The following is a 12,700-nucleotide window of genomic DNA, read 5'->3' as shown; positions in this document are numbered from 1 at the left end:
TTAATATTTTGTTAGCAGATAAGTCTGTAGCAACATATTTAAATGTATTAAGGCATTACTGCAGTATTTTGCTCAGATTGCATCTACAGCTGAATAACATTACAATTGGCAACAGTTTATTACATTTTTTTCCAGCAGTTTTACCTGCAGCAGTGCTATCTGTGAAAGTCCTCACGCAAGGATAATGAAAGCACAAAGCTCATTGATTTGGGCAGCAAGGGGTAGCTCATCTGTTCTAATCCAGCAGAAAACGGCTGTAACACAGAGGAACATTTTAAAGGGCCATTATCAGGAAAACACTGATTTTTAAAACCCCACAAGCAGTTACAGCAGACATTTAGAGCATTCAGTGTGTCAAAGTTTTTATTTTTTTTACAGCAATATTAATAAATCTGTAAAATACGTGTAAGGCCCCGTTCACACTGCACGCATTTCCAGCCGCGTTTTGGAAACGCGTGCAGGTGGCCGACACGCACGACATCAGACATTGCATAGAGTGCACTGTCTGATGTTCACACTGCATGCGTTCCGGACCTGTGCGGTCCGGGAACGCATGCTGCACGCATTTTTTGTAAAAACGCGTGGCTGTCCCATTCACTTTTCAGTGATGAGATCAGCCACGCAACGCACACAAATGCGGATGGTGTGCGTTCGCATGCGTTGTGTTCCGCAGGCGTGGCCATCCGCGTTTGTAATGTGAACGGGGCCTAAGAGTAATGCTAACAGACTTTGGAAAGCACCATTAAACTTACAGGTGGAGCCTTATAAATCATCTATAAGGCAGATGGTATAATCCAAATAAACCCGGATACTTCCCAAGGTTGGACATGCTGACGGAGATGGGCAGTACAAAAGGCAAAGAATTCAGCAGAAAGTAGAAACCAGGCACTGGTCCAAATGTGTTTATTGTGGTGAAGATACTTGGGCCCATATGCAATTACATTCTTCACCTGACTTTTCTCCTAGTTGATATTTTCACAACTTGTCATAAAATGCATTTTAAGCCACCAGCAAGCAAGAAAATACTTAAAATAAATTTAATAGTATTTTTTTCACCAACTTTTGGATACTTTTTCAATTGTAAGATTCTGTAAAGTTAGTTTAAAGAGAAGATGAAAATTATCTCCTAGGAGATAACTCAGGTGAAAAAGTTAATTGCATTTGGGCCTTAGTCAATGAAAACAGGATTGTCGGTATACATCTCAAGGCACAAGTGATGCAGTGGATGAGGTTTGGGTGTTAGGGAATGGTAAGGACCGGCATAACAGCCATTTCATGCTTGCTCGCATGCTCAGTCCAGCACCTTCACATCATCCATTGCATCATTCTTTCCTTAAAATATATGCAGATAATCCTGTTTTCATTGATTGAGGGTCTTAACCACAATAAACAAATGTAGACAGTGCCTTGTTCCTACTTTCTGCTTATTTATGTTTTTCTTTCGGCAGTGAAGTCCTTGTGGTTCTTCACCATTTGAGTCTACTGTTTCAATTGGCGCAATTAAGCACTGATAAGCTTTGACCTTGGAGTTAGCTTGTATCTCTTTAGAAGATGTCTGACTTTTTGATGCCATTTTCACTTTCCTTTTGCCTACTCCAGGATTGATATTCTTCTTGTGACCACTTCCTGAAAGGGTGGCAACAGGGACATGGACCTTATACTTCTTAATATATCCTGTTGTCAAAGGAACATTAAGCTGTTTTAAGATGGTCCGGCCATACACTATACAATATTTAGCCCAGTTTGACATAAAAATAACGAATCGTAGAAAAATGTTTTTTTTACCGCTGGAGCACATTGAAACTATGAATGCCAACACAGGCAGAATTTAATGACCCGGGATGGTGGTTCCTTGGTGATTTTGCAAGTGATATAGATTGTAATCTCAATCCCGGGACAATTGAGGTCTGATCGGCTCCAGGTTCAAGTAGTGTATTGCCAGCGGTTCAAGTAGTGTATTCCCAGCTTTATAGCCTTTGTCTTTAACAACTTGCCTATAATTTTCTAAAACTCTTTCTTGCTTTTTGTGTTCAGTGTGGGAAACATGTTGATAAAACGAATGCAACTTTTCTAAAAGTGGTTTTACCTAATATTTTTTTCAGAGCCAATCCCATCAACCCAAGTTATTCATATATTGAACATTTTCAATTAGTAATTTATTGGCCCATTTTAGGGAACAAGAGGGCTAGATTTCATCTTACATTAGCAGAAGGCTACACAGAACTAGGGTGAGCATTTTTTGAGATTTTTGGTGGTACTTTGTGTCTACTAGATTTATAGGAAGGACACACAGGTTCACCCCTATTTACTATAATTTGCACTGGTCTTAATTTGAATTACCTGTGAAGTATGTAATACTGTATTTCCAACACCTCTTTCTGAACATTGTTATTTTCTGTAAAAATTTCAAATGAAACTTTGTAGTGTTTGATGGTTGTCATTTGCAGTTTAAAAATGGAAGTCATTTTAATTTGCAGACTCCGCACAACCTCAGTTATCATTTTTTTGACAACCTAATTTCCCATCTGCATTTTACTGATAATTTTGTGTTTTCATGGAGGATATCCAATTCCTGGACAACATCAAACAAATTTTGGTCAGGCGATAGATTTCTTTCCCTTAGTTATTTGCCTGCTCCAGAGAATTATAAATATCAGAGCAAACATTTTTTATTACCAAACATATCAGCCTCCACAGCCAAGATAAGCTCACCTTTTATGAATACTAAAGGAATGAAACTATTTTGATAATTTATAGTCACATCATAGATTTTATCCATTTCCAGAAGACCAAATATTTAGAGTCATGGACAAATTTGTTGACTAGCGTTAGGCAGGGTTCACATTGATCAGCATTTTTTGATGCTCAAATTCACATTTATTTGCAAATTTTAGGCACTTTTTTTAATGCAACTGATGAAAGTCAATGAGAATACGCATGCGATGTGCAAATGTATGCTGCAAGATGTAAGAGGATTTTTTATGCATTTAATAACACTAATACAATTTTGCCAATTTTAACAGACTTATGATTCTCCATTAACTTTATTATAATGCGTTTTTGCACATTTGCAATTCACAAACAAATTTTAATAAGTGTGAACCCTACTTAAGTGGAACAATACCAGGAAAATTGCTAAGATGGCAGCAGTGCAGGACAGACAGAATGTTGCCCCCTACAAGCCTGCCAAAGTTCATTGTTAATTGTGATTAATAAACAGGATTAGTGCTGTACATTTGCATATACTCATTAAGCTGCATTTGCGCTGCAACCCTCCTGTTTAAACCATGGTACCTACTCTAGTGTCCTAAAAGGAGTGCATTGCTACAAATAAACATGGCAGCCAGGTACTCACATGGAAGCTACTATATAGCTCCATATAGGAGCATTGTAAACTAGCAGTGTAATAGCCTGCTTTAGAATCAAACTCTGTGATTCTCTGAACATGTCTTTAAACCTTGCTATTGTGTACTTGGTATTATACTCCTGAGGTCATTTATATACAGGAAAGATGTGCTGTAGAGGGTGCTTTAATTCACACATTTTGAGGAATTTTAGAAATTGAAAACCTCTGGAACCAAATACAACCTGCCCTGCAATATCTTTTACAAACTTCACTTCCTAAGCTTTACATTTTTTCCTAATACTCCAGTGCCCAAAAAGGCATGTAGAGTTTGTTACTTTCTTTTAAGCTTGTTTCAGTGGACCATAGCCTGTAACTGGAAAACTAGAACTCTAACTTATTATAATAAAGTTCTTTTCAGGCTGGCCTCTATTAAGCATATGGACTGTATTGCTCATAGAATTGACGGTTCAGCACGGTTGCGTAGTGGTTAGCGCTCTCGCCTTGCAGCGCTGGGTCCCCGGTTTGAATCCCAGCCAGGTCAACATCTGCAAGGAGTTTGTATGTTCTCCCCGTGTCTGTGTGGGTTTCCTCCAGGTACTCTGGTTTCCTCCCACACCCCAAAAACATACAGATAGGTGAATTGGCTTCCCCCACAAAAATTGGCCCTAGACTACGATACACACACTACACAATACATCATAGACATAGGACTATGGTGACATATGACTATGGTAGGGATTAGATTGTGTGCCCCTCTGAGGGACAGTTAGTGACAAGACAATATATACTCTGTACAGCGCTGCGGAAGATGTCTGCGCTATATAAATACTAAATAATAATAATGGTTCTTCAAAGTTCCACTATAATTGGGTCATCTGAAAATATCACATTTCTTTTTTTGCTTGTTTTTGGTTGTGAATTGTTTTCAAGTAGTCTTGCTTATGTTACACCCCAAAATATGTTGCGCTATAAATCGGCAAATACTTTTTATGTGCCTGTGTGTGCAGTGTGTGTCTGCATGTGTGTCTGCATGTGTGCGCAGTGTGTGTCTGCATGTGTGCGCAGTGTGTGTCTGCATGTGTGCGCAGTGTGTGTCTGCATGTGTGCGCAGTGTGTGTCTGCATGTGTGCGCAGTGTGTGTCTGCATGTGTGCGCAGTGAGTGTCTGCATGTGTGTGCAGTGAGTGTCTGCATGTGTGCGCAGTGTGTGTCTGCATGTGTGTCCGCAGTGAGTGTCTGCATGTGTGTGCAGTGAGTGTCTACGTGTGTGTGTGTGTGTGTGTGTGTGTGTGTGTGGCTGCATGTGAGTGCAGTGTATCTGCATGTTTATGCAGTGAGTGTCTGCATGTGTGCGCAGTGAGTGTCTGCATGTGTGTGTGTGTGTGGCTGCATGTGAGTGCAGTGTGTCTGCATGTGTGTGCAGTGTGTGTCTGCATGTATGTACAGTGTGTGTCTGCATATGTGTGTGAGGCTGCATGTGTGTGCAGTGTGTGTCTGCATGTGTGTGCAGTGTGTGTCTGCATGTGTGTGCAGTGTGTGTCTGCATGTGTGTGCAGTGTGTGTCTGTATGTGTGTTCAGTATGTCTGCATGTGTGTGTGCAGTGAGTGGCTGCATGTGTGTGCAGTGTGTGGCTGCTTGTGAGTGCAGTGAGTGTCTGCATGTGTGTGCAGTGAGTGTCTGCATGTGTGTCTGCATGTATGTGCAGTGAGTGTCTGCATGTGTGTGCAGTGTGTGTCTGCATGTGTGTGCAGTGAGTGTCTGCATGTGTGTCTGCATGTGTGGGCAGTGTGTGTCTGCAGTGTGTGTCTGTGTGTGCAGTGTGTGTCTGCATGTGTGTGCAGTGAGTGTCTGCATGTGTGTGCAGTGAGTGTCTGCATGTGTGTCTGCATGTGTGGGCAGTGTGTGTCTGCAGTGTGTGTCTGTGTGTGCAGTGTGTGTCTGCATGTGTGTGCAGTGTGTGTCTGCATATGTGTGTGAGGCTGCATGTGAGTGTCTGCACGTGTGTGCAGTGTGTGTCTGCACGTGTGTGTGAGGCTGCACGTGTGTGCAGTGTGTGTCTGCATGTGAATGCAGTGTGTGTGTGTGTGTGTGTGTGTGTGTGTGTGTGTGTGTGTGTATGCATTCACATCACCAGCATATATTTTCTGTACAAGTCGACACCAATATTTGACCCTCTTCAGCCAGAATGGCGTGGCTGAGGGGTGAGCAGCTTGTTTGCCACAGACTCACAGCCAGCCAGTATGCTATTGTGTTGAGTTGCAGCATGTCATGTGAGAACATTCAATGGAACAGAGTAAATTGTCAGGAGCCGTGTGATCATTCGGGGGGGGGGGGGGGGGAAGCATTCTCACAAGTTTGCCTCTAGAACCGGCCCTGATTCTAAGCTGTTATCTACTAAAACTCTTTTTGCAGTTGTGGGCCACGTCAGGTGGCCATCTGTGAGTTTATGGGCACCTTAAGTTCCTACAAGCACGGAACACTGTGCAGACAAAGGAGAAAGGAGAAGAGAGTGAGCAGTAAATATTACCAGCACTGGCTTATCAGAGTGGGACAATAATAATTGTCCTCCTGACCTGTCCGATAGATCATTGTCCTTGAGCATAGAAATCTGGCAGTGTCTGCAGGCATCAATGACATCAGTCTGACCAAAAATGGCCACATCAGCTGACAAGCATCTTATGTTTATGGGTACAGGCCATTTAGGCACTTCATGTCTTCATTTAAATGTTAATGACTCTAAAGCTGCCCATACCTAATGTCAGCATTTTCAATAAATTTTAATAATCTCTAGCCCTTAAAACACCAAGGTCTAATGTAAAATATATAGGTCAGGCAGGAATTAATTTCCTCGTGTGAGTGCAAGAATAAGACTGATATGGCATTCACAATCTGTATTCTTGTTTTACAGTGCGCGTTTTAAGTGTCTGATGTTCGTGCTCTAAAAGAGGCAGGGCATTTTTCATTCTGTGAGCGGCTGATAAAATGATCCATACAAAGGATATCTTGGGAAGGACTTATCACAATCATACTGCTCAGAGGGGGAGATTTACTAAGGATCTCCTGACCTTGAGAACAAATTATAAAGGCTCATACACACGTCCCAACAATCTGTCCAACCACCTTCTAAACTAAGTCTGTTGGAAGATAAGTTTGGTGTGTACACGGCTGGCAAACATCCAGATGACCAACTAATAACAGATGGTTTGCCAGATCCAATGGTGGATCAACCTGCCCATCTATCATGCAGGTCTTTTTAACAACTTTGTTGCTTTTGAATGCAGGCATGTTGTGCTGTTTGTCATTTAGCTTGCACGCACAGTAGTTGGTTGTTTAGTTGGTTGGCGTGTGTGTACGTACTTATCCTGTAAACAACTTGCTGTGTGGTTGATCATGTTGTTCAGTTGGTTGTGCATTTAAGATGGACGTGTGCATGAGCCTTAAATTATATGAGTCATGTCGCACACCAAATATAGGTTTTTTTTTGGCCCCTAAAACTCCTTCAGTTGGGGTCAGTCGGCGCAGGTGCAGTCTGGTCACGTGTGCTCCCCCGTTGCACTCCCGTGGCCGGGAGCGTTTTGCACCTTACTATGGTACATGGAATTCTCCCAGCCTTGGGAGCGCAATGGGGGAACACGCATGGCCAGGCCGTGCATGCGCAGTACACTCCAGACCGAAAGATTTTATGGACTAATCCATAATCCAGGTGACGCAGGAAGACTGCAAGGGAGCAATCAGCCTGAATGGGACTAGAGGAAGCCCCAGATATGTATAGTTCTTTTAAATCCCCCTGTCTCAGGTTCCCTTTAATTGCTTGCTGGATTTCTGTTACTCACATGTATTCATCAAGTCCGGCAGTGCAAATAATTAATTACTATGTTTTCAGCTATCCTAATTATGACGTAAGTGAGAGTTTCTTTTGCCACCTAATGACAGACAGTTTGTTACAGAGTAAAATCCAGTCCAGGTTATCTGGGTCACTTATGTTGTCCAGTTTTTCCATTTGTCTATGTCCCAGAGTTACAGAGTACCCGGCAAGCTCATGGTGAACCAGAACTCCTAGGAGTGTGTGAGCGTGTAAGGGGCTACCGTGGCCCAATAGGCTGCCTGTCAAGTTTCCTGTCAAGTGACAGGCAGCCTGTTGGGCTAATCAAAGTGTGGGGATAATGTCCTTTAAAGTGATTGGACCCACAGGGGCTCAGGGCAGGACGAGTGGAGCTTTCGTAATTGCCAATTAGCAGGCATAAATTAGTAGCGCTCGTTATGCTACTCTGATAAGGCATGTTAACTCCGATAGGGTGTGTTATTTGTTGTAGTGAATCAACCCCTGTATGTTTTAAGAAAGCAAACTTTTGTTTTCTATGGCTCAGGAAAACCACATAGAGAAGTCCCAGAGATGGCAAATGGCATTACAATGATCAGTACAATACTACACAGTCCATTACCAGTCAATTTTGATTGAAGCAAAATATTTCAGGCAGGCTTGATCAAAATAAAACTGCCTGAAATAAATCATTACAGTCAATAAGCGAGTAGCAACCGTATGTGTCCTATGGGTGTTAGTATGTCGCTTTAAGTCTTATGTTGTTTTATGCATTTTATAACTGTGACTTAAAGGACAACTGAAGCAAGAGGGATATGGAGGCTGCCATATTTATTTCCATTTAAGCAATACAGGTTGCCTGGCTATGCTGCTAATCTTCTGCCTCTAATACTTTCAGCCATACCCCCTGAACAAGCATGCAGCAGATCAGGTGTTTCTGACATTATTGTCAGATCTGACAAGATTAGCTGCATGCTTGGTTCAAATTCAGATACTACTGCAGCCGTATAAATAAGCTGGACAGCCAGGTAACTAATATTGTTTAAAAGGAAATAAATATGGCAGCCTCCATGTTATGCTAACTTCAGTTGTCCTATAAGTTTCACAGATCACCATCTAATATTATCCGCAGGTACTGCAATTGTATGTTACTTTCTGCATGGCTTGCTGCAGTTACAGATAAAACCATGGAACTTTGATAAATCGTTTGATATTGTCCTATTGGTAACGAGCAGCATCTGAAAAAAATCAGTAAAGCTACTTCACACTGACAGTGATGTATTCTGCAGAAATGTAGTGGATGTCCAGTGTTTCTTCATTCAGTGTTTCTTCATCCTCCTGGGCCACAGGGGACTTGTCTCTGTATGGCGGAGTAAAAGAAAATAAATCACAAACTCTTTCTGAGTCATCTCCTTTATCTTGGAGACAATCTGCAAGTTGAATCCCTAAAAAAAGGAACATTGAGGGGGTTCTGATGCTGGGGTTTCATGTCTTTTGGTGGTTGAAGAATAATGGCAGAATTTATATATATTTTAGTCCTAGCCTAACACATTTCAACTCTGTTCTAGACGACAGAATGGAAAAACAAGTGTGAAGGCTATTGTTGTAAAAGAACAATGTGCTGCAGTATACGCATTCAGAGGAAAGAAAATCATATCTGGTGCCTTTATATATTGATAAGTGCTTTATCTTTGTAATGTGTCCTGCAAAACATTAACTGGTAACAATGCAGGTGTTTTGGACACCACCAGCGCAGGAGAAGTTGTGATAGCGGGGATTAGTGGCAGCAGCAAGAAATGTGGGTGCCAGAGTGGCTTTGGGCGCAGGAAACAGGGACACAGAGCTGTGTAATTGTAGGTTAGTGTTAGAAGTAGATGGTAGGGGAGGGTTAATGTCAGAATAGTGTTACAGTGATAGAAGCATATTGGTGATATTACTATTGGATTTCCTGTCACCCATTTTACCAGAATATCCAGCAGCTCGGGGTGACCCAACACCCCTAGGAAAGTATAGGGGACCACAAGAGACCGAAAAGCCCTCCTACGAAATAAGCAATGCTTTGTGTGGTTTGCCTTCCTGAAACAGAAGGTATTTGCGATAATTCAGATTTAAGTGTTTAACTGTGGTTACCCACAATGCACCACTGATGAATATGCAAATTATCTCTTTATGCCCCTGAAGCCAGGCTTGCATGGTGAACCGATGGTTTATAGCAAGCCTATATATTTTACCAGGCGCCACTTTTAAATGTACACACTGGTAATGTCATTAGCTGCTGTGGGTAGCATCTCCTATATCCAATTTCCCCAAGTCTTATGTAGCAGACATAATGAACTGTGCCAGGCCAGAATGAGTCTTAAATGGGCACTGTAATACCAGCGAAGCTTTAAACTACAAGTAAGAACAGTCACTGTGGGGCTTTCATGGTAGCCTCTGTGACAAAGACAAGACCAGGAGCAAAATGGTGCGGTATAGTAGGATAAAACTAGCTGCAGTGATTGCCCGACATCTCCTAAAGATCCAGGATGCTGGATTTTTAGCAATCCCCAATGCCCAAGCACATTGTTGTCCCCTTCCCCTCAGCTCATGAGAAAACCCTCCATCGTGCACTCCTCAAAGTCAATCCATCCCTTTCCATAGCCCCAAATGCATTGCTAGCCTGCAGGCTAGTGATGCATCTGTATAGCTTGTGGCCTGAACTGTTGCCCAAGGTATCGTGTCCAGATCCCTGCCAGGCGACTGTATTTACTTAGTGTCTACAGACACAAAAAGATTAGGTAAAGCTATATTCAGCTGACCTGCTCATTCAGAAGCAATGAATGAAGTAGTAGTAGTATAGTAGAAGCACAGTGAGAGGCGGAGAAGTCGGAGACCAGTGTAACGTGACGATGACGCTGCGCGCCATCGCCTGGAACGCAGGAAGAAGGTGAGTAATTCCTCTCCGCCCGCTGATGCTTGATTCTGTTTGCCGCTGCTAATTTGGAGGGGGGAAGCGCCAGAAGAAGGGGACCCAGGTGAGGGAAGTGGGGGGGTCTGGCCCCCTTCCCTGCCGCTGGCCCCTCTTTCCAAGCTCCCCCCATACCGGGGGCAACTATACTATACTGGGTCAACTGTATTAGCTATACTGGGGGTGACTATACTGATACTGGGGGCAACTATACTAATCTGGGAGTAAGTATACTAGCTATACTGGGGGCGACTATACTACCTACACTCGGGGCAACTACACTAATATTGGGGCAACTACACTACCTACACTGGGGACAACTATACTAGCTATACTGGGGGCAGCTATACTAAATATACTGGGGGCTACTATACTAGCTATACTGGGGGAAACTATACTCTCTCTGTCTTTCTGTTGTCACGCTCTCTCTCTCTCTCTCTCTCTCTGCCTTTCTGCTGTCTCCTTCTTTCTGCTGTCGCTTTCTCTCTGCCTTTCTGCTGTCTCTCTATCTCTGCCTCTCAACTCTCTCTCTCTCTCTCTCTCTCTCTCTGCTGTCTATCTTTCTGCTGTCTCTCTCTCTCTCTCTCTCTCTCTCTCTGCCTTTCTGCTTTCTCTCTCTCTCTCTCTGCCTTTCTGCTCTCTCTCTCTCTCTGCCTTTCTGCTCTCTCTCTACCTCTCTGCTGTCTCTCTTTGTCTTTCTGCTGTCTCTCTCTCTCCGCTCTCTCGTTGCGTCTATGTTGTCTCTCTTTCTGCTGTCTTTCTCTCTCCCTTTTTGTGCTCTCTCTCTCTCTCTCTGTGTCTATGCTCTCTCTCTCTCTCTCTCTCTCTCTCTCTCTCTCTCTCTCTCTCTCTCTGCCTTTCTGCTCTCTCTCTAGCTTTCTGCTGTCTCTCTCTTCCTGTCTGTGCTCTCGCTCCTCTCTCTCTTTGCCTCTCTGCTGTCTCTATCTTCCTTTATGCTCTCTCTCTCTGCCTTTCTGTAGTCTCTCACTCTGCATTTCTGCTGTCTCTCTCTCTCTGCCTTTCTGCTCTCTCTCTAGCTTTCTGCTGTCTCTCTCTTCCTGTCTGTGCTCTCGCTCCTCTCTCTCTTTGCCTCTCTGCTGTCTCTATCTTCCTTTATGCTCTCTCTCTCTGCCTTTCTGTAGTCTCTCACTCTGCATTTCTGCTGTCTCTCTCTCTCTCTCTCTCTCTGCCTTTCTGCTCTCTCTCTCTCTGCCTTTCTGCTCTCTCTCTCTCTGCCTTTCTGCTGTCCCTCTATCTCTGCCTTTCTGCTGTCTCTCTCTCTCTCTCTCTCTCTGCCTTTCTGCTCTCTCTCTGCCTTTCTGCTTGAACTTTCTCTTACTGCCTTTTTGCTGTCTCTCTGTCTTTTTGCTGTCTCTCTCTTTTTCTGCTGTCTCTTTCTCTCTGTCTTGCTCTCTCTCTCTCTCTCTCTGCCTCCCTGCTGCCCCTCTATGCTGTCCCTCTCTGCCTTTCTGCTCTCTCTCTCTCTCTCTTTTCTGTCTCTCTCACTCTCTCTCTCACTCTGCCTCTCAGCTGTCACTCTCCCTCTCAGCTGTGTCTCTCTGCAGTCTATATATCTCTCTCTGCCTTTCTGCTGTCCTCCCCACACACTGGCACCTTCCTCCTACCCACTGGTACCCCCCCTCCCGCCCATTGTCACCCTCTCCCACCCACTGGCACCCGCCTGCAAAATCTGGGGTGTGGCTTAATGCCACACAAGGGGCATGGCTTAAGTTTCCCTGTCACTACCTAAACTGTGGGGCCACCTGTGTCGGAGGCACTCGCAATCTATTCCCTACCATAGCCCTAGTCTAATGTCCCAACATTGCTAAGTTCATGTATATTTGGCTCCACCTTTGACCACACCCACACCATGGTTCATGGTCATGCCCATTTTTTCAGCATGGCACACTACACGCGCCACATGACCCCATCCCCCATTTTTGCCCCCCTGGAAAATTTTCTGCGGACGTCCATGCCGTCAGATAGATATATCAAATCCATTATTTCCAACAGCTCTGATCTGATTTTCTAATCATTTCTATACAAACTCGATCAGAAAAAGGATCGGAAATCATATCAGACTGGACGGAAATAATTGAATGACCCGTCTATGTGATGGGAAATTGCATGGTGTGTACCAGGCATTAGAGAGTTGATATGGGTTAAGTATATTTGGAATGAGTTGGTATACATCATCAAAATCTTTATTTGAAACTGCCTTCACTGCTCCTCATCCCCCCCATTTGTATCCTTGCACTTACAATATGTTTTTGTATAGGGTCAGATTTCTGGAAATGTCACAAAGGCCTGGGTCTTGGGTGTCTATTGTCTAAGGGGGGAGGCAGTACATAGAAGAGGGGTTGCTATATGTGCAAAGAGGAGCCTGCATTTTAAACAAGGAGGCTGCAAATGGGCAGCAACACATGAAAAAGGGAGCCTGCTGAATAAGGAAAATGTATTAGAAAGAGGAGCCCATGGATGCTACACAAGAAAGAGTGAGGCTGCATATAGAGTGGGAGGAAGGGAGCCACAAAAAAAGTTAGTCTGAGAAAGAATGAAGCCTTTTTTCTTATATAAAAGTTTGGAA

General features: G+C 43.5%; 1 protein-coding gene across 18 annotated transcripts in view; it reads left to right on the top strand.

The window, feature by feature from the left end:
* ARVCF (ARVCF delta catenin family member) overlaps nucleotides 1-12,700 on the top strand; it is a 1,120,703-nt gene that overhangs the window by 681,243 nt on the left and 426,760 nt on the right. The gene's annotated exons all lie outside the window — the stretch shown is intronic.

This window comes from Hyperolius riggenbachi, chromosome 1, assembly GCF_040937935.1.
Source record: "Hyperolius riggenbachi isolate aHypRig1 chromosome 1, aHypRig1.pri, whole genome shotgun sequence".
NCBI lineage: Eukaryota > Metazoa > Chordata > Amphibia > Anura > Hyperoliidae > Hyperolius > Hyperolius riggenbachi.
This window is presented reverse-complemented; position numbering and strand designations above follow the sequence as displayed.